Source organism: Zingiber officinale, chromosome 2A (genome assembly GCF_018446385.1).
Source record: "Zingiber officinale cultivar Zhangliang chromosome 2A, Zo_v1.1, whole genome shotgun sequence".
NCBI lineage: Eukaryota > Viridiplantae > Streptophyta > Magnoliopsida > Zingiberales > Zingiberaceae > Zingiber > Zingiber officinale.
Window position 1 is genome coordinate 107,663,082 of NC_055988.1, and position 21,606 is coordinate 107,684,687.

At 39.7% G+C, this 21,606-nt stretch overlaps 1 long non-coding RNA gene across 3 annotated transcripts; it reads right to left on the reverse strand.

Annotated features, from left to right (window-relative positions):
* Nucleotides 1-1,800: 1,800 nt before the first annotated feature.
* LOC122041889 lies at nt 1,801-19,431 on the reverse strand. 3 transcript variants are annotated; one of them, XR_006129115.1, is made up of 4 exons: nt 18,803-19,431; nt 18,612-18,709; nt 18,426-18,536; nt 1,801-2,435 (listed from the first exon to the last, which is right to left on the reverse strand). It is a non-coding gene; the product is annotated as an uncharacterized LOC122041889 (long non-coding RNA). The 3 variants fall into 3 exon arrangements; XR_006129114.1 differs by lacking the exon at nt 1,801-2,435 and adding an exon at nt 18,178-18,223; XR_006129113.1 differs by lacking the exon at nt 1,801-2,435 and having other exon boundaries at nt 18,236-18,536.
* Nucleotides 19,432-21,606: the final 2,175 nt, after the last annotated feature.

Genomic DNA, 21,606 nt, shown 5'->3' on the forward strand with positions numbered 1-21,606 from the left:
AGGAGGTTGCATGAAATGGAAAACATGCCTCAGAATCATCTAGCAACATATCGGTCAACTCTATCCCTTTCTTCCTTTGCAGATTTATCTTTAATACTACTTTCCCTCAAAAGCCTTTTATTGCCCACTTCTTGAATTTCCTCATCCCATTCCCATAAATATTAACCTCTTCTGTTTCTTTTCCGAGTAACTCTTCCTTGTCATTCTTCTTTTTTGTTGACTCAGTGTATTCAAGGATCATTTGAAAGGACCCGGTTTGATTTTGCCTACCTATATTGCTCCTTTGTATACGATGTAGAAGATATTGTGAAAGGGGTTGTAATTAGATTAAATTCAAAGCTTCAGTTGTGGAGTAAAACCTTTAGAATTGGATGCAGTTTCATAGAAGAGACCAATGGAATAGTTATTATGGATGGAAATGGAATTTCTGTAATAATTTTTGGTATTTTGGATCCATCATCCAATAAGAAAGAGGCATCAAGGAATAGGTGATCAAAATGGATAGAAGCTTTTGGAGTCTTATGTGATCATTGTATTCCCCTTACGTAAGATTTTGTTTCTATAATCTATAATTTATGCATTGAGGTGGCGTTTAGTTTATGGGTTTGGGAATGAGGGAATGGATTCATTCTCAAACCTTGTGTTTGGTTGATGGGAATGGAATCAAGATTTTGGAATGAAACCCAAAAACTTAGGTATGTATGAAACCCACCCCCTCCCTTGGGGTTTGATGGAATAGGAATGTGAATTAAGTTTTAGATAAAAATACCCTTAGTCTATTTGTTCAATTTTTTTTAATTTCACACTCTCTCTCCTTGTTCTCTCTCATCATATTTTCTCTCTCCTTATTTTATCATCACACTTTCTCGCTCAACATACTTTCTCTCTCCTCATTCTCTCTCATCACACATTCTCTACAATTTTCTCTTATCATACACTCTTTCTCCTCACACTCTCTCTCTCCTCATTCTCTCTCTTCATTCTCTTTCATCACATTTTCTCTCTCATTACACATTCTCTTTATTTTTTCATCATACTTTCTCTCTTATCGTACTTTTTCTCTCATCGTACTTTCTCTCCTTAATCTCTCGTAGTATACTCTCTCCCCTCATTTTCTCTCATCACATTTTCTCTCTCTTCATTCTCTCTCTCATCACACTCTCACTCTTTATTTTCTCTCAGCACACTTTCTCTCTCATTATACTTTCTCTCTCCCTAGTCTCTCATTTTCTCTCATCAAACTTTCTCTCTCTTCTTTTTTCCTATAACTCTTTCTCTCTAATCATACTTTCTCTCTCCTCAATTTTTTCATTTTCTCTCATAATACTTTCTCTCTCAACATACTTTCTCTCTCCTCAGTCTCTCATTTTCTCTCATCACACTTTCTCTCTCAATCCATTTTCTCTCTCATCATACTTTCTCTCTTATTGTACTTTCTCTCTCCTCTCTCTTTCATTTTCTCTCATAATACTTTCTCTCTCTTCATTTTTCCCACCACTCTTTCTCTCTCAACATACGTTTTCTCTCATCATACTTTTTCTCTTCCCATTCTCTCCTATCATGTACTCTCTCCTCATTTTCTCTCTCTTCATTTTTTTCAACACACTTTCTCTCTCATCACACTTTCTCTTTCATCATTTTCTCTCGTCATATGTTTCTCTCACATTCAACTTTCTCTCCCATCTAATTTTGTCTCTTATTTTCCTATAAGGGTAAAAAAGGAAATTTAGGTTCATTCCGATTGAAAATATTTAATTAACCAAACATCATTTTTAAGAATGATACCCAAGCTCATACCCATTCCCATTCCGATTCCTTGAAGAGAACCAAACGCCCCCTGAGTCGTGGGCTTTTAGGAAGCAAAATAGAAAGGATATCATGTAGTCGTGTGATCATTGAAAAATTCTAGGTCAATCTGCCATTCTTTATTAATTGAAATTTTTGGCTTTTAGGAAATATTTTCTAAAAGTTAATATTGCAGAAACGATAATACTAAGATGAATGTATGAATTTACTAAAAAGTATAAAATTACAAATACCAATATTCAAAGCAATTAGATATAACTTCAATCAATGGTCCAATGAGATAAAATAGGTTGAGATGGTATATATATGTAAGATGACCGAAGAGTTGAACGAATAAAGTGAGGCCAAAGAGAACATTAACTATTAGTTAATGTAATGAATTAAGTATATTACATTTGGATCATAATCTGATTCACCCAAGTCCTTAAGAATATCCTTTAAGAAGTTTCGAATCTCTTTCAAGGAGAAAAAGAGACAAAACTGCATTTATAATACAAAATTGCATTGATGTGTCGATAGACATGAAAGACAAACAAAAAAGGGTGACTAACTTTGAGGGTTTGACCTTCTTACCTTACCTTGGGATCTTCTTCTCCAGGTGGCGGGTATACGGAAGAGCTTTAGGTTTTCTGCTAAGAGGCAAAGTTTCATTAGAAGTTCCACGTGTATAGCTAAGAATAGATAACATGGGCAAAATTTCATTTTGCCATATATTTTTTTTTTGAACTCCTGGACTTTCACAATGACAAATTGTCCTCCAAAATTCATGGCAAAGAATTTAAAAAAACTCATAATTATGTGTCGTTGTTGTAGTACCGATAATTAAATTTGTATTTTGATATCTGCTAAAAAAAATAAAATAAAATTAGAAATTATGTATTTGAGCTGAGTGGTAAGTATGTATGATACTTATTATTAGGGATGGTAATGAATTGGGTTTAAACTCGACCTTGTATTAAAATATTCTTAATATTATATATTAATTTAAATTGATATCAAATTGATTTTCAATTTATGGATTGTTTACTACTTATTTGCATGCAATGATAATCAAGATTCTTAACCTAACATGTAGTTCCTTTGGGTGTAAGAGAAATTGGAATGCATTTTAGAGGATAGGTGAGAATGATGAGTTGAGAATTAATATTGTATTACTTTACTTCATAATCATTCCATAGCTATCCCGCAATGAAGAACAAGGTTAGATGCCAGTATTAAAAGGAATCAAGAAGGAAAGATATAGAGCACAACAATCATGGAATGCTGTTTTAGACATGGAAAATTTGAACATGGATTTCATATATTTGATGGGATGATAGATAAAGATTATATAACAGATGTGTTTGCGTATTGTGCATCAATAAGTGCATTGGTCAAAAGGGGTAATCTTGAAGATGCTAGTTTATGTGTAGAGAAGATAGAAAAAATTGGAATCAACCCGGACACAGCATATTATAATATTATAGTGCATTGCTCTTTGCTATATACAATTAATTTCTAAAATTATTGTGATATGACAGTATTTCTAGGACTAGAATTTTAGTCTTTTAAGAATGATAGTTGAAAATATTCCCTTAGAATTCTATAGAGGTCAGCGTTTATATATGCAAAAAAAATTTTCTGCCACCTATAGAAACTCATTTTAATTATGCTCAAATTGCAAGAAACATACCATGCTAAGCCGGATTATTCTTAGATTTGGGCGACAGATCTCGGCGATTCCGGCCACCAACTGCGTAGTGATCCTAGCCGGTGTCCTTCCAGCGATCCCAGTCAGTGTTCATCCTGCGATCTCGACCGATGTCGCAATTCCCATCCGCTATTATTATGATAGAATTTCTGATGTTATGAAAAAGGCTCGTCACACTAGGACTTTTAACCCATCTGATCCGACTGTAGGGTTAAAAACTCTTATGCTTGAAGTTCCAAAGACTGATACAATTATAAATACAAGTACATGGTCGTCGCCGGATCACGGATTGCTATTACATTCAAGTGAGCAGTAGTCCTGACACTTCATCAAGAATCATTTCGGCTTCATTGTATCTAGCTATAATCTTCAATTTTCTCAAATTCATATAGAAAGTTATTAGATATATATTCAATAAATATTTTATTTAATTCAATGCAGCTTGTAATGGATGATGAATATGACTATAAATTCAACACTACAAATAAAAAACAAGTAATTTATTAATATATCAATTATTTTTTATTAAAAATTTTTAATCTATTTTTTATTTATTTAAATAGAGATATTATAGATTACCTCGATTTACCAAGACACGAACATAAACATGTATTTGTGGAAGAAATGATAAGAGGTGCGATAAAGAATTATGCATGTCACTGTCATATAAAGAGATGGATACCGACTCCGAAGAAGACTTATGAAGATCCTTCAGAGATAGCTTCAAGGATTCAAAAAATGAAGCTATCGACATCTAATGATGAAGCAAGCAAGGATATATCTCCAGAGAAAGCTGAACTGATACTTCAAGATGCAGTTGCAAAGTTTCGAGAAATGGCAAAAGGTCTAAAAGAGATTTTGAATATATCTGTAGCTTTTGAAAAAGTTGGAGGATATAGTATAACTTAGCTCTTGAAAAACGTTGCCTGTAATGTCGTAAAACATATTTGATGGAAAGTAAAGTTTTATTCGTCACCCCATCTTTCATCCAATTGTGACAGAACAAGCATTATTTTGACTCCAGTTGATTCACAGAATCGCATTCGATTTCTTCAATAAGTTTAACGATATTAATATTTATAATGATAGTTGAATAAGCTGACAAATGGAACTGTCACGACCATTCAAATCCGATAAAGACATTATCAAATAATGCAAATTTGTCAACAACTAATTTAAAAATGTAGTATAGTAGAGAATTTGTACAAAATTCTACAAACAAACAGATAATGCGTTAAAGAGTCAACCAAAAATGTTCCAATAGTTCCAGGAGACAAATAAAATGTAAAGTTGTCAGAGATTAGATTATTGTACATAGGAATGAAAGCAACAAACATCAACTACTTGTGTAAGACAAATATTTTGGTCTGCTATATGAATTTCATCAGGCCATCAATGATCATACCTAAGTATTCAGTAATGAACATTAACTCTTATAGTCGAATAGATATTTGAGTCAGCTAGATGAATCTCATGAGGCCATGAGCCATATGTAGTGTCATATACAACTCAAATTAGTTCAATTTCGGTAGCATTTACCCTTGTTTTACATCAGCATCGACAACCAAATCTTTATCTCATTAAGTATGATCGGCTATATGAATCCTCCAAAGCGATTGGGCTCGATCTCTATTATATCTTCATTTATATTTAAATGAATTGTATTTTTTTCCCTTCTTTGGTAACTCTCTTCCTCGATTAATCTCATATATCCTAATGGAGCAATTTGTTGTTTGTCAATTGTCATTGATATAAATTCACTAAAACAGATTTTTTTTTTTTGAAATAAAAATAATCAAGTATAGAGAAATACAACGTATGGAAAATACTGAGACAAAGTGAATTTTTCATTCTATTTCAATCAAATTGCGCATTGTGAAAGGGAAAAATACTAATACAACCAGAGAAAAAGAAACTCTTTTATATGAAAGACAAATGTGCCGCCAAAAGATTATTTTCAAGCAAAAAAAATTAGTATCTTGAGAAAAGTTGAAAAAGTAGCAGGAACTTCTACATGGAAACAAGAGCAAAACCTTACCTGATTTCCGATCCGTTGGCAATCGGAAACCCCTTGCCATGACCACACTCAGCTCGATGACGTCCATGCGCCAGCCCAAGCCCGCACAAAGGTCGACGGTAGCATGGGCGGAGCCAGGATATTGAAGGGTGCCTCCTTCAACCTTTTTCAGTTCAACTCACTTGGTCGATCTGAACAAGGAATATCTATTCCGGCATTATCATAGCTCGGCCATGCACCGAGCTTCCAACGCTCAGAAAATCGAAGAATCGACAAAGCGCACGTCGAGCGGCTATCCCACTTGGACTTATATCAGGTCGCGAAACCAGCAAGGCGGTTGCACGACCGAGCAGACGACATTCAAACACGACTTCTCGCTCGGAATTACAGCGGAGCTCGGACAGTGGAAGGTCGGCTGAGCGACCTTCCCGCTCGGCCCAAGGACAGAGTTGCACCTGTATGGATAAAGGCTGGCCGAGCGCCCTCACGCTCGACTAAGTAGCAAACAAAAGGAGAATCTGTCAATATCCTTTTGGGAACCCGTGCCGTTGGCAGAAATAATGGCCGGCAGCATGGTCAGGCAGAGGATCGTACGACGAAAGCTTCCATTGTCCTGTCAGAGATATGCTCGGGTCGGTAAGGTTTAGTGTCAAGGACATTTTACTCACATGTCTTTTCAGGATAAGCTTTGTGAAGCGTGCACGCGCGCGCTCCCGGAGCCCTATATAAAGGGCCTCGAGCTTCAACGGAGGTATGCATATTCTTCTGTAGCCACTGGTACTCTATTGTTTTCGCTCCGCATCTTTGCTTCCATACCGCCGGTGATTGACTTGTGCGTCGGAGGGTCAACGCTGGGGAATCCCTCCTTGGCTCGGCACTGACGTTCTATGGCTGTAGGTTGACGTCATTCGGAGTCTCCACACGGTCAACGGGAGCACCACGTCCCTAGCATCCACCGTCTCGACTTTCGGACAAGATAACTACATGTTTTGGATTCGCATAAAGAGATGTAGATTGAAGAAAACCGTGCTCCTACATGTTAAATGTATGTTTTAACAATTGTTGTTGATGCTAGCCCCATTAAAATGGGTAAATATCGAAGTCACTCCTTTGCACAAAACAGAACTTGTCTCCATTGTTTAGTGAGTCGTGTCCTTTAGATTTCCTCGATTTGACAATTTTTTCCATTGTTTAGTGAGTCGTGTTATTAGAGGGTTTCTAGTTTGAAAATATAGCCTCTCAAATGTCCTTGTCTCACCTCTTCTGTGTCCCGCTACCCATGAGCGTCACAACGGATGTAAAATACCGGAAATAGGCGAATATTAATAAGGGAATTTTCCAGAATTTTTGGAAATTTTTCGGGAATTTTTCGGAGCTCGTACAGACGAGTTAACGGGGACAAAAACGGAGGCCGGAAAAGCCTGTTTAGGTTACCCCGTTTAAGTGAGGAAATGTTTATATATCCTTTTCCTTTTATTTTCTTTATTTCTTTTCATTTTCTCGTTGTCGCCGTTTCTTCCTTGCCGAGCCACCCCCAGCGCGCGTCCCTCTTCTTTTCTTCTCCCCGACGCTGCACGATTCTCCTCCATGCCCTAACCGCCGGTCACGACGGTTCCCCCCTCTTCATCTCCTCCTCTTCTCGGTGAAGTCGAGCCCTAGTTTTTCGACCCATCCTCTGCCCTAGTCGAGCACACCGCCGACTGCCCCTATGCCTAGTTTCACTGCCCGGTGTTTACTCCGATCGCCGGTGCCCTAGCCTCTGCCTCCCGATCCCTCTTCCCTGCAGCGACGCCAACTACTCACCCGTGCTCTAGCACTGAAGCTGAACTCTAGTGCCCAACGCCATCTTGCCGGCCAAGGTTTATCTGTGCCCTAGCCGATTCCTTGCTTTCCGACACCTTCACTGTTCGGGGCCGATCGACTCTTATTCCATTTTCTCGAGCCGTGCCAGAATTCTGTCGAGGCCTCTTTTTCCGGCTACAGGTACGACCCAGCGCTACTGCCACTTCTGTTTGAGTTGGTTTCGGACAGGAGCCAAGAGCCGAGCCCAAGTTTCACCTTGCGTGCCCTAGCTCTGAGCATTGCTTCCTCCTCAGAGCATTGGTGATACGGTATTGTGACAGAAAGGTGAGGGTTTAGATCGGGATCTAGTGTTCTGTTCTTGTTCTATAGCTACTGTGGATCATATCATTATATCTGTATCTTTTGGTTTTTCAGATCCTTGATACAACAGATCGGCGATATTAGAGGTAAGTATTATATCTAGCTGCGAATTTGGGCTTGATTTCTGTTTGGGTGTTGTTGCTTGATCGCACTTCGACCCGGAATCACAGCGGATTGGCTCACTCTGTTCTAACAGCTGCTTACCTTGAATTACAGCAGCAAACAACCCTTCATTGGCAACAAGAATGATTGTGAATTGAGGTAAGGTATTGGGTTTTGATCATTTTGTCGATGGTTCATAGATAGGTTAATAACTAATGTTAACCTAGGTATATGTGTTGAATTAAGGAATGGATAAGATTATTAAATAGGTTTGGAGATTTTTATTTAGCTATATAGCTAAATAAATTATCTATTTGATATTACCGGACTTTGACGCGAGACGCGTATCTCGACGTCGTGTTTGGATCAGATTGATCTTATTTCGATTGGAGGCGGGTACTTTTGACTTATTGTCTTTGATATGCTTAGTAATTAAATTAACAAGATGCATTAATTGTGTTTCTTACTTGTTTCGGTTAATCACTGCCCAATACATGCTACCTGTTGATTGATTGTTTGTTTACATCTTGTATGGATATGTACCTGATTCCACATGCTCATGGGTAGTGATATAACCATATTTTACCATGTCAGGACCTAGGTTTGATACCTTATATGATCAGATACCTTGATATGATTCATTCGCTTTGGTGCACATTATGATATGTCCAGAGATTGGTTTAGTATATTACCATGTTTAGTGACATGCACCATTCGCATGATTGCATGCTGAGTGATTGATTGCTCCTTTATTGTCGAGCACTTTGCCAGTTTCATCACTGTTTGGTGCTCCGTTGTGACGCTCATGGGTAGCGGGACACAGCGTGGTAGCACGTTGGCTCTTAGGTGCTCCGTTGGTCCGCTCATGGGTAGTGTGTGACGTGTAGCACGTTAGAGATCCCTCCCGTACAGGAGATGAGAGCATGATGCTCCCCATTTATGATTTGGGGTAGGAGTATGTATGTACTCGACAACATCCCGTCCACTCGATCACTCATCGGAGTAGTGTTGCGAGTGCACGGTTGTCATAGCCCTACCCACTCATTCTCACCGTTGTGACTGGCGTCCGGGGTGACCATGACATTGGCATCGTATGCATGATGCATTTATTGTTGTGTTTGTGTTTGTTGCACTTATATGCTGCGCATTGCTTGGATACCTTGATTGATGCATCTGGTCTTCTATACCTTCGATTGTTTGTCCTTTAACCGGTCTGGTTAGTAGCAGTTTCTCTCGCTTACTTGAGTTTGGTATTTACCTTTATTCATCAGGTATTCGCATGATTAGTGCTAGGTGTTATTTCCTTACTTTGCATATCAATTGTACTGAGTGTTGGACTCACCCGCCTCCATTGTTGTTATTTTCGGGTTGATCTGTCCGGAGGGAGTTCTAGTCCTGCAGACCTCCAGATATTTGCTATCGTTTGTATTGTTTTGATTCTCACTTGACTATATTTGGATTTGGATGTTGAATACTTAGATATTATATAATTTGTCTCGTTGATGGATTTATTTTCGATTTTATACTACTACATGCATGCCTGGACGGCAGAAGAAAAAAATGATTTGGGCTTCTGAGTGTAGTTGAGTAGGGTTGATTTCAGTCGAGTATTACTATGTTGTTTATTTTATTAATTGCGTGGTTGTGACAGCAGAATACATATATAAGCTGCGTGGTGATTGATTTTATTCTTGTTATTATTCCAGTACATTGTGGCTGAGGTATATGGGTTATGTAGAAGTTTCAGATTGGGGAGATCTTGTCGAAATTTCTTCTGACGAGGACTCCTCTGGGCGTGACAATTTAGTGGCCCAGTTTCTCGATCTTTTGTTTCGTATTTTTGATGTTTGGGATAACTGATACCAATTTATTTACTTGGTATCGGAGCGCCAAGTTTGGCAATACTTGTTATTTTGTATTTTGGATTTTGGATTTATCGATACTAATTTATTGGTATCGGAGCGAGTTATGGATACCGCTTTTGGTGTTTTGGAGATTTATCGGATACATTGTTAGTATTCGGATATTTGGGTTAGCGGGTTTGCAGTCAAACCTGGGCATTTTCGATTCGATATGGTTATGTTTGGTTCCGTTTGGTTTATTTGGATTTTCGATGTTTCTCGTTCGGAGTTTGAGGTCGAAGTTGGGGACAGAGAACATCTCAGACCAAAAATAGGTATGATGTTTATTTTATGATAGTTATGACATGTATTAACACTTTATCTTTAGTACCTGTCTGGTTGTTGTAGCCATATTACATGTGATGGGTTAGCCACTGATCTGGGTCGACCCTCATAGAGATCAAGAATTATAGTCTCTGGTGATTTTTCATATCATACCATCAGTAGTTTTAACTTCTATTACTACTACTAGGAGATGGAGGCACATATCAGCCTCTGATATTGTTAGCTGGGTAATGGATGATACCTATATATTCCTGTGGACTTAGCCAGTAGAGTTTTTTATACTCGTATCTTTTGGATAATAGGGTACCCGATACGATGAAAATTAGGCATTGGAGAGTTATCATGTTTGATCATTGTTGAGAATGATTTGAGGTTGAGGGATTTTGGAAGATCTGATATTGTGATGTGTTGATTTCTAATGATTTATGAGAGTAAATGTTATGTGGTTGTTTGATGATCCATTATTAGATATTTGTTTTGATGATCTATTAGTGGATAACTATTTTGATGATTTATATTTGGGTTGTCATTGATGGTGACATAGTTAGTGTCATTTATAATATTCACAGGTTTGATGATTATGGTTGGTGATCAGATTATAAATTGGGTGCTAGAGAGTTTATGATTGAGTGTGCCTATGAGATTTTAATAATCTGGTTAGTTGTGGTTAGTTAAAAGGATGATAAAATGGATAATTGCTTCCTCTGATATTGGACTTCGTGGATAAATAATGATTTGATGTTTTGAATGCTAACTTGCCCTCATGGGGAGTAGAGACTGATTCATCTGATATTATGTGGGCTGATATTTTTGAAGATGAAAATGAGAGTGTCTTGATGTTCCTAAATATTGACTTTTTCTTTTGGGTTGTACACATTTATACATATGATATTATGTGGTTGGATATACCTTAGTTGCTTGTGGAGGATTAAGGTATTCTTGATTAGTTAGTAGATGAATGATTTAGTTTTGTTGGGTGATCAGTAGAGGATTGCCATACTCTATTTTTAGAGGTTCGAACCTTTAGATTATTTGTGCTTAGTTATGTATCTAGAGCACCTTTGAGTACATGTTTTGTACTGACGTGGGAAGGACTGATTTAGTCATAAATCATTTTCAGCTTGGATAGTTTATAAATGATCGATGTATCCTATTCCATGAAGACTTTGACCGTGGATTGTATATACCTGGTGGGATAACTTAGAGGGTGCATTGGGATATGTGACCCCGCTTGTGTAAGGAAGTGTAGAGCTAATTGCTTAACACTTATGGGATACAATCGTTACTAGTGTATACTGGGAGAGTACATTTGGATTTATGATGATAAAATTTTTCCCATTGGATATAGTCTTGGTAGTGTATGACATTGACTGGCAATGTTATACCACGGTGTGTATATCGTTCTTGTCCGATACTAGTTCCTTTGAACCTAGAGCAGGGTTGTTACTGGATGATTAGGCTACTTTATTTTGGGTTGCTTTTGATTGATGTATTCATGTTTGATACATATGCATGAATTTTGTTTAGATATACTAGTAACCCATGAGTGTTGGTAGCATAAGGTTGGTCTCTTTGATTGAGCTGGTGTACTGATTTTGCATGTCTATGTTACATGTATATTATGATTGTTATGTGTTGTAGGAGTCATGTGGTAGACTGCCCATTTGCAAGTAGTATATGTATCCATGTTCTGATATGGTTTGAAGTTTCCTTGTGGATCATAGCTATGTAGTTCGGTGTATGTATCTGGATGTATTATTGAAGATATCTTGTTGATTAAATCCGAGATGTAGTATAAGTACATCGGTGGTGTTTTGATGGAGGCATTTTGTCGATTTAATCTGAGTTGTGATATGTACATATGTGTTTGGTGTGGTATCTGAAGTATCTTTTTGATTAGGTTTGATTTGTGAGTGCACCTGGGTTTAGTATGCTTTATTGGAAGCATATGTCGGTTATACGATATGTTATGTGAGTGCTGTTTGAGGTGTATTGTTGATTTTACTTATGTTGATTTTGCACACATGTTCGGTATGTATTGTTGGATGTATCATACTGGATATACCTGAGTTGTGAGTATGTTTGGTGTATAATAATTGGAGGATTATGTCGATTATACATATGTTGTGTGTGCATGTGTACCAGATGTATGGTGGGTAGCATCATGATGATTCTACCTATGTTGAATGTAGAATGCTGAGTGTCTACATTATGTTATTGGTTGTATAACCCTGTCAACTAATTCTCCTATTAGTGGGTGACCAACCCACTAGGATGATAATAGAGTTGACTATGGATTTGATTTGTTTACTAGGTTGTTTATACCTTTGGCTGCCCACAGTGATATGTGGTCGAGTGATCTCGTGCAGCCTTTAGTTGGACAGTTAGGTGCCTTGGACACTTATGGATCGTTTGTGGTGGAGCGGAGCTCCCACATATACATACTTCGAATTGCTTGTAGCGGAGCATTGCTCCCATATCTATTGCAGATACATGTTATGGATTATTTGTAGTGGAGTGTTACTCCTACATATTGAGGATTTCTTGTGGTAGAGCGTTGCTCCCCCATATGTGGTATTTTCTGTGATGGAGCGTTGCTCTCACACTGGAGGATCTATGCTTAGGTGATTTATGTTATTGATGATCAGATTTTCGACTTATTATCGGAGATCTTATGGTTAGAAATGGTTGTGATACGGACATTATGTGTCTTGGTTTTTGCCATATAGGCTTACAGTGCCTTAGAGGTTTTTTTGAGACTTAGTGATTTTGGTATTTCCAGGATGTTTGGATAGGTTTCCATTGTCTTTGTGGACGATGTTGTGATCTATTTCGGATCCGCGGTGAGTCGCGCACATCATTTTTGCATAGTCTAGAGATATTTCGATGGGAACATCTATATGCGAAGTTCAGTAGTGCGTTTTGGGTTTGTCTTATGTGAGATGTTTGAGCCACACGTCACCAATAGAGGTATACCGTGGTTCCACATAAGATCCAGATTATTACCGTCGGGAGTAGACGGAGTCAATAGAAGAGGCTTGCAACCTCCTTTGTTTGGCCGATATTTCCTGAGATACGTTGAGGGTTTCTCACGGATTGCTATGCTACCTACACGCCTGACCATGAAATGCATGAAGTTTACTTGGATTGAGGATTGCAAGATCAGCTTCTAGAAGCTAAAGCGGAGACTAGTGTCGGCTTCGATTTTTGATTTTTACCTTCTGGAGAGGACGGATTTGTCCTCTACACCGACACGTTTCTACAGGGTATGGGTGCTGTTCTGGTGCAGCACGGTAGAGTATTCTTATATGCTTCTCGATAGTTGAGGGAGTCTGAGAAGAAAATACTCAGTTCATGATCTGGAGTTGGCCGCTATTATTTTTGCCCTGAAGATTTGGCGGCAGTACCTGTATGATGTTACATTGAGATTCTCACAGACCATCGGAGTCTCAAATATCTGTTCACTCAGAAGGAACTTAATCTTCGACCGAGGAGATAGATGGAGTTCCTGAAGGATTATGATTGTACCATTAGCTATCACCTGGGAAAAGCTAATGTGGTTACCGATGCACTTAGCTAGAGGTCCAGAGGGACTTTAGCTTGCCACCGAGTTGTGGTCATAGATTTGATTCAGGATTTCTCTGAGTTAGACATTGAGGAGCAGGGACATACAGAGCAGGGTATTCTTGTTACCATAGTTGCTCAGTCGTCGATCAGGACGAGAATCCGAGAGACCCAGTTGTTGGGACCTCATAGGGCTCAACGTGAGGCAGAGTTGGTCCGTATTATCAGACGGAGGATGTCAAAAGCATAAGACTGCCAGAAGAGTTATGCTGACTCGAGTCGGAGACACCTTGAGTTCTCCATTTGCGGCTATATATTTCTGTGAGTTTCGCCCACGAAAGGGGTGAAGAGATTTGACCTCAGAGGTAAGCCAGCTCTGCGGTACATTGGACCTTTCCAGATCTCGGAAAGGATTGGAGCAGTAGCTTACTGGTTGGCAATATCGCCGTCCTTGGTAAGCGTGCACGATGTATTCCACGTATCTATGCTGAGAAGATACGTACTCGACCCGACACATGTGCTGACAGATATCTCAGTTCAGTCTAGCGTCACTTATGAGGAGGTTCTGGTACGGATTTTGGACCGGAAGGAGCGTTAGTTGTGGAACAAGACTATCCGACTGGTTAAAGTCGTATGACAGCATCATTCGGATAAGGAGGTTACCTGGGAGCTCGAGGATACTATCCGAGCTCGATATCCCCATCTTTTCACTTGAGGATGTGATTTAATTTACCGTTCAGCATTTATACTTTCTATATCTGTTGTTAGTACTTGCTGATGGTAGATGACGAAATTTGGGGACCAAATTTTTATTAGTGGGGGAGAATTTAAAATACCGGAAATAGGCGAATATTAATAAGGGAATTTTCCAGAATTTTTGGAAATTTTTCGGAGCTCGTACAGACGAGTTAACGGGGACAAAAACGGAGGCCGGAAAAGCCTGTTTAGGTTACCCCGTTTAAGTGAGGAAATGTTTATATATCCTTTTCCTTTTATTTTCTTTATTTCTTTTCATTTTCTCGTTGTCGCCGTTTCTTCCTTGCCGAGCCACCCCCAGCGTGCGTCCCTCTTCTTTTCTTCTCCCCGACGTCGCCCGATTCTCCTCCATGCCCTAACCGCCGGTCACGACGGTTCCCCCCTCTTCATCTCCTCCTCTTCTCGGTGAAGCCGAGCCCTAGTTTTTCGACCCATCCTCTACCCTAGTCGAGCACACCGCCGACTGCCCCTATGCCTAGTTTCACTGCCCGGTGTTTACTCCGATCGCCGGTGCCCTAGCCTCTGCCTCTCGATCCCTCTTCCCTGCAGCGACGCCAACTACTCACCCGTGCTCTAGCACTGAAGCCGAACTCTAGTGCCCAACGCCATCTTGCCGACCGAGGTTTATCTGTGCCCTAGCCGATTCCTTGCTTTCCGACACCTTCACTGTTCGGGGCCGATCGACTCTTATTCCATTTTCTCGAGCCGTGCCAGAATTCTGTCGAGGCCTCTTTTTCCGGTTGCAGGTATGACCCAGCGCTACTGCCACTTCTGTTTGAGTTGGTTTCGGACAGGAGCCAAGAGCCGAGCCCAAGTTTCACCTTGCGTGCCCTAGATCTGAGCATTGCTTCCTCCTCAGAGCATTGGTGATACGGTATTGTGACAGAAAGGTGAGGGTTTAGATCGGGATCTAGTGTTCTGTTCTTGTTCTATAGCTACTGTGGATCATATCATTATATCTGTATCTTTTGGTTTTTCAGATCCTTGATACAACAGATCGGCGATATTAGAGGTAAGTATTATATCTAGCTGCGAATTTGGGCTTGATTTCTGTTTGGGTGTTGTTGCTTGATCGCACTTCGACCCGGAATCACAGCGGATTGGCTCACTCTGTTCTAACAGCTGCTTACCTTGAATTACAGCAGCAAACAACCCTTCATTGGCAACAAGAATGATTGTGAATTGAGGTAAGGTATTGGGTTTTGATCATTTTGTCGATGGTTCATAGATAGGTTAATAACTAATGTTAACCTAGGTATATGTGTTGAATTAAGGAATGGATAAGATTATTAAATAGGTTTGGAGATTTTTATTTAGCTATATAGCTAAATAAATTATCTATTTGATATTACCGGACTTTGACGCGAGACGCGTATCTCGACGTCGTGTTTGGATCAGATTGATCTTATTTCGATTGGAGGCGGGTACTTTTGACTTATTGTCTTTGATATGCTTAGTAATTAAATTAACAAGATGCATTAATTGTGTTTCTTACTTGTTTCGGTTAATCACTGCCCAATACATGCTACCTGTTGATTGATTGTTTGTTTACATCTTGTATGGATATGTACCTGATTCCACATGCTCATGGGTAGTGATATAACCATATTTTACCATGTCAGGACCTAGGTTTGATACCTTATATGATCAGATACCTTGATATGATTCATTCGCTTTGGTGCACATTATGATATGTCCAGAGATTGGTTTAGTATATTACCATGTTTAGTGACATGCACCATTCGCATGATTGCATGCTGAGTGATTGATTGCTCCTTTATTGTCGAGCACTTTGCCAGTTTCATCACGTTTGGTGCTCCGTTGTGGCCTTCATGGGTAGCGGGACAGCGTGATATACGTCGGTTTGGCTCTTAGGTGCTCCGTTGGTCCGCTCATGGGTAGTGTGACGTGTAGCACGTTAGAGATCCCTCCCAGTCACTGGGAGATGAGAGCATGGCGCTCCCCATTTATGATTTGGGGTAGGAGTATGTATGTACTCCGAGCATCCGTCCACTCGATCACTCAGCAGGAGTAGTGTTGCTGAGTGCACGGTTGTCACAGCCCTACCCACTCGGTCCCACTGTTGTTGTGAGTCGGCTGACTGGCGTCAGGGGTGACCATGACATTGGCATCATATGCATGATGCATTTATTGTTTGTGTTTGTGTTTGTTGCACTTATATGCTGCACATTGCTTGGATACCTTGATTGACATGCATACAGGTCTTCTATACCTTTCGGACTGTTTGTCCTTTTACCGGGTCCTGGTTAGTACAGTTTCTCTCCTGCTTACGTCAGTTTGTATTTACCATTGTACGCATGATTAGTGCTAGGTGTTATTTCCTTACTTTGCATATCAATTGTACCTGCTGAGTGTTGGACTCACCCCGCCTCCATTGTTGTTATTTTCAGGTTGATGCTGTCAGGAGGGAGTTCCAGTTGCTAGTCCCCTGCAGACCTCCAGCTATTTGCTATCGTTTGTATTGTTTTTGATTCTCACTTGACTATATTTGGATTTGGATGTTGAATACTTAGATATTATATAATTTGTCTCGTTGATGGATTTATTTTCGATTTTATACTACTACATGTCTGCCTGGACGGCAGAAGAGGTAAGAAAAAAATCGGATTTGGGCTTTACGAGTGTAGTTGAGTAGGGTTGATTTCGAGTCAGAGTTTTGATTATGTTTTATTTGTGAGTACACCTGGGTTTAGTATGTTATATTGGAAGCATATGTTGGTTATCGATATATTATTCAGTGCTGTTTGAGGTATATGGGTTATGTAGAAGTTTCAGATTGTCCGCCGTACAGGGGAGATGCTGCCGAAATTTCTTCAGACAGGGACTCCTCTGGGGCGTGACAATTTAGTGGTATCAGAGCAAATAGGTATGATGGGTTATTTGGATTTCCGGACCTCCACCAAATGTAAAATATCGGAAATAGGCGAATATTAATAAGGGAATTTTCCAGAATTTTTGGAAATTTTTTGAGAATTTTTCGGAGCTCGTACAGACGAGTTAACGGGGACAAAAACGGAGGCCGGAAAAGCCTGTTTAGGTTACCCCGTTTAAGTGAGGAAATGTTTATATATCCTTTTCCTTTTATTTTCTTTATTTCTTTTCATTTTCTCGTTGTCGCCGTTTCTTCCTTGCCGAGCCACCCCCAGCGCGCGTCCCTCTTCTTTTCTTCTCCCCGACGCCGCCCGATTCTCCTCCATGCCCTAACCGCCGGTCACGACGGTTCCCCCCTCTTCATCTCCTCCTCTTCTCGGTGAAGCCGAGCCCTAGTTTTTCGACCCATCCTCTGCCCTAGTTGAGCACACCGCCGACTGCCCCTATGCCTAGTTTCACTGCCCGGTGTTTACTCCGATCGTCGGTGCCCTAGCCTCTGCCTCCTGATCCCTCTTCCCTGCAGCGACGCCAACTACTCACCCGTGCTCTAGCACTGAAGCCGAACTCTAGTGCCCAACGCCATCTTGCCGGCCGAGGTTTATCTGTGCCCTAGCCGATTCCTTGCTTTCCGACACCTTCACTGTTCGGGGCCGATCGACTCTTATTCCATTTTCTCGAGCCGTGCCAGAATTCTGTCGAGGCCTCTTTTTCCGGCTGCAGGTACGACCCAGCGCTACTGCCACTTCTGTTTGAGTTGGTTTCGGACAGGAGCCAAGAGCCGAGCCCAAGTTTCACCTTGCGTGCCCTAGCTCTGAGCATTGCTTCCTCCTCAGAGCATTGGTGATACGGTATTGTGACAGAAAGGTGAGGGTTTAGATCGGGATCTAGTGTTCTGTTCTTGTTCTCGAAAGGGCCAATTAATGCATCTTGTTAATTTAATTACTAAGAATATCAAAGACAATAAGTCAAAAGTACCCGCCTCCAAAATAAAGGTCCAATCCTATCAGGTCCAAATCTGACGTCGAGATACTCGTCTCGCGTCAAGTCCTGTATCACCAACATAAATATATTTTATTTAGCTACAATTCTCACAAATAGCTAAACAAAACCTCTAACTCTAAATGAGTATAAAACCTTACTCATACTATTAGATTAAAATAAAATCCTAATTCCTTTGACACAAACACTATCTGAAATAATTGAATCAAAACCATGATTCATAACATATATCAAATGTCCTACACCCTACCTTATTTCTCAGCCTTATTGATTTCTGGAACAAGGGGTGCTGCTGGTCGGAATTTTCTGCTAGAACCAAGTAAGCCCACAGAACACAAACTCCCTGCTGAAATCCTTCCCACTGATCAGATCAAGTTGAGATCAATAATAAGGAATCACAAATCAAACAACAACCCATCTTACAACCTAATCTTACCTCAGATGTGCCAATCTGTTGACAGGGGTGTGATGGCCGGAATCAAGTAGGGACAGCAACAACTATTAATGTTGTGATACCCGGAACCAACTAGGTGCCTTCCAACAATCGAATCCAAAAATCACACTAAAAATGCATCAACTACCCAATCAAATACAAGTGCACAACTAAAATTGCAACATGATCCTTACCTTCATCCAGTAACTCACTGGAATAGAGAACGGAGGATTTAGGGCTCCGGTGTTGTTTCCAGCAAGGGGCTACTGAGGCAGTAAACTAGAGCAGAGGGCAACGAAGGCATACGGATCCCAAATGGTGGCCACGGCAGAACCCTTACCGACGTCGGAAGCAGAGGTTAGGGCAGAGGCTGCAAATCGACAGTGACTTTGAGCGTTGGCAGCCGGTTATCCACTAAGAGGGGCTAGGGCACGGTGGGAACTCCCGGCCGCGTCTACTGTGGGGCGTCGTCGCTGTCCCGTGTGGTGGTGGCGGCGGCAACGGAGCGACGCTAGGGAAGACGACAATGGGTCGACAGTGGCTCACGCGACGCCGATGCTTGGACAGGAAGGAAGAGGAGAAGGCGATCGGCGGCGCCGGGTGGCTAGGGCATCGAGGGGTGCGTCGGCGATTAGGGCACAGCCGTCGGGCTGTGGAGTCGTCGGGTGAGGCTCGGCAGGCACGCACGGGGAGAGAAGAAGGGAAGAGGCAATGGCTTCGGGTTTCGGGGAGGAAGAGACCGCCGGCCGGCGGTTAGGGCCGGCGTCGGGCGTGAGAGAAGAAGAGGAGAAGGCTCGGGTCAGGCTCGCGAGGGAGAAGAGTTTTCGGTGAGGAGAATAAAGAAAAGGAATTTAAAAAGAAAAAGTAAAAAAAATCAACTTTTTCTCACTTAAATGGGGTAGCCCGAATAGGCTTTTCCGGGCCCCGTTTTTATCCCCGTCAACTCGTCCGTACAAGCTCCGAAAAATGTCCAAAAATTCCGAAAAATTCCCTTATTAATATTCGTCATTTTTCCGGTATTTTACATCTTCGCCCTTCGTGATAAGTTCATTGCTGAGAGTTTGAGAGTGGCCATCCCTATGTTAGTCGTTTTGATAGTTTAATTTGAACAATATGTTTAAAGGAATTTAGTTAAGGATAATCAAATAACATAATCATGATTTATTAAGTTGAGAGTAAAGTACAAACAAAATAAGATTGATTTACATCTAAAACGGGGAGATCTGACGTAATGGTAAAGTTACTGTCGTGACTTGAAGGTCACGAGTTCGAGTCTCGAAAACAACCTCTTGTAAAACAGGATAAGGCTGCGTACAACAGATCCTTTCCTAAGACACCGCATTGGCGGGAGCACCAGGCTGCTTTTTATCCTTTGCATCTAGGAATTAAGAATTATAAAGGGATATAACACTAAAAATGTAGAGAGTTAGTGATTGTAGATGCTAGAAAAAGAAAATTTAAAGACTTGGTAATGTTATTTGTATAAAAAAATGAAAATTCAAAGTATCTTGTTAATGAAAATGCAATTAAGGAATTTTTTTGTAAAAAAATATTTCATGACAATTTCTATAAAACATCTGGCTTTAGAGATTGAAAATTGTGATAGATTTATATGAATTTTAGATTTGTTTGTAATTTTAGATACGTTTAATAGAGTAAAGACAAAATATATGACGACGAGTTACCAATAGCTGAGAGCTTTAAGCATCTAGAATCGTTTTGCAAAATGATGGTTGAAATAGAGGAGGGTGCCTAATGTTTTTTGTGATAATAAGGTACTTGTAAAACTTAAAGGGAAAATTTATAAAATGATGATACACTTATGTTATATAAAGTTGAATATTGGGTTATGAATCAAACAAAAAATAAAAAGTCGCAGAGATGAAGATATTAAGGTGGATGCGCAGACATAAGAGGATGGATAGGATAAGAAATGAGAACATTAGAAAGGAAGTCAATGTCGCACCTATCGAGAGAAAGTGATGACAAAGAACTTTTTTTAAAGAATTGAAGGTAATAAAGAGTAGGTCCGAATGATGATCTCATTGAGGTTTGAAAGAATTTAAGAGTTTTAAAGTAGAATTTAGTAACTAAGTTATTTATCCATTTTTGGTGAATTAATAAGATATCTAAGGAATGGAGAAATAGCTTTTTTGTCCATATTTATGAGAATAAAGGTGATATACAATGCTCTAATTATAGAGGGTCAACTTGATGAGTCTATGAAACTTTGGGAAAGCGTTATTTCGAAGTGAACAAAAAATGGAAAATAAATATTTCTAAGAATCAATTTGATATCATGCTCGAAACCATAGATATTATTGATTTAGTAAGAAAGTACATAGAAGATAAGAAAATTTGCAGATGAATTTATTTAGAAATGCTATATTTTGTAAAAGAAAAGAATATCTGGAAATTACATGAATGTGAAAAATGATGTGTATAATAATATTGGTATTGGTGTTTGAGATTGAGAGTGTGGTAGATGATTTTTCTATAGATTACATTAAGGGTCATCTCACTGTGTCTCTATCTGTTTCCGTCAATACTAGATGAATTAATCAAATCAATCATACCCAAGAGAAACCTCCTTGATGTATGTTTTTTGGAAATGAGAGTGTTACTTGATGGGAATGTAATTAAATTAAATTCAAAGATTAAGTTGTGGAGAAAAACTTCATGGTAAAAATGTTTTATGATAAGTAGAACAAAAATTGCAATGTAGTAAATATAATTTTAGTAATTAGAAAAGAATGAATATAATAGTTGAGATGTATTTGAAATTATTAGGATCTAATTCAGCAAGAAATGAGGATTAGTAAAGGCATCATTAGCTGGATGAAATGAGTGGTTGAATTTAAGAGAAGCCTTCTTGAGTCTTGCGTGATTGCTGAGTGCCACTTGGACTACAAGAAATTTTTTATAAGATTGTGGTATCATACTTTATGGATTGAATGTTAGGCTATTAGGAAGCAACACATAAACAAGTAGGCAGTAG